The sequence below is a fragment of the Euprymna scolopes genome, chromosome 37 (genome assembly GCF_053919585.1).
Source record: "Euprymna scolopes isolate OS-2025 chromosome 37, ASM5391958v1, whole genome shotgun sequence".
In the NCBI taxonomy this organism is placed as follows: domain Eukaryota; kingdom Metazoa; phylum Mollusca; class Cephalopoda; order Sepiida; family Sepiolidae; genus Euprymna; species Euprymna scolopes.
In genome coordinates, this window is record NC_136518.1 from 73,017,005 (window position 1) to 73,018,422 (window position 1,418).

At 37.5% G+C, this 1,418-nt stretch overlaps 1 pseudogene; it reads right to left on the bottom strand.

Annotated features, from left to right (window-relative positions):
* Positions 1–250: 250 nt before the first annotated feature.
* Positions 251–367, bottom strand: LOC145261462 (5S ribosomal RNA; annotated as a pseudogene).
* Positions 368–1,418: the final 1,051 nt, after the last annotated feature.

Below are 1,418 nucleotides of genomic sequence, written 5' to 3' on the forward strand. Positions count from 1 at the left end.
GACAATATTATAAGACTCTTATTAGTATGCAATTAAAAGAGTTGTTGAAGTTGTGCTTTTAACTGTATACAACCTAATCATGTTGACAAATTGGTTCTCGTTAAATTACTGAAATTAACTGCGCGTGAAATTTTTGTGGCAGGAGTTGCACAATCTCCAACCAAACCTCTCCTGAGTCGAAATTGTTAAATCCCAGTGGCACGTAAACTGTACAGGACAACTGGAAACAAATGCCAAGGTAAGTGGAGAGCACATACAGCGCCTAGAATTCCCAAATGGTCACCCATTTGGTACTAACCAGGCTCAACGTTGCTTAACTTCGGTGATCTAACGAGAAACGGTGTTTGAACGCGATTATGCCGTATATATTATTACCGAAATAAAACAATGTCAGAGGGGGGTACCATTTTGGAATACCAGGCGCTATATGTAGGAGGACGTCGACACTTCTGACAACTCCTGCGCCCCACCGAACCCCAGCTGTCTCGACCCTGTCCTGCCGCTTGACCAAGATAGTTGGGAAGAGAAAGTGAGGCTGGTTCTGCGCAAACCAACTTCACTTTAAACAAACTCATCAATCATTCCTAAGATGATCGGATGGTCTTTGTCATTCCGACAGACGAACCGCCGCTTTTAGAGAGAGAAATGTTGTTCTTTTTATAATGAAACGCCAGAAACCGAAGAAAGGACTTACAGACAAAGCACCTCGTGACGATGCGAGCAAACATCTAAAAACTAAAAGCATCCGGAAAACCAAACAAAATAACAACTACAAAAAACAAAACAAAACAAAATAACAATTCTCCGTTCAGGAAAAAAAAAAAAAAAAAAAAAAAAAAAAAAGAAAAGAAAAAAAATACTGTCAAGTAGCCATTCTGCTGTAGGTTAGCGCGCTAAGAGCTTACACAGAAGAACAAGTAATCGTAACCTGTCAAGTCTCGCAGCCAAACCGCGCGATACTTAAGTCGTTAGCTGAGCGATCACAAGTCTTGTTATGCCTTCAAGCAAATAATAGCCTCTGTTGACTTGCCGTCTAATAAACCGTCAAATGCGGTATCATGTTTGACGTGAGTCAGATTTTAAACAGCAGCGGCGCTTAATAAAATCAAATAAAATGAAATTTCCATCTCTAAAACAGAAAACATGTTTTAAAAAAAATGAAAAAAGAAAAAAGTGAAGAAAATAATTTAAGAATCAGAATCTGACACGACTTTTTATGACAGTGAGAAAAAAGGTGTACTTCTTAAGTGCGTTACCTATCGTTATGTCGTTGGTTGTAGAAAAGTGTAGCATACTAGAAAAGACACACACACACACACACACACACACACACACATATATATATAAGTAAAAGAAGTCACGATATTGTAGAATTAGATTTACAATATATATATATATATATATATATATATATATAT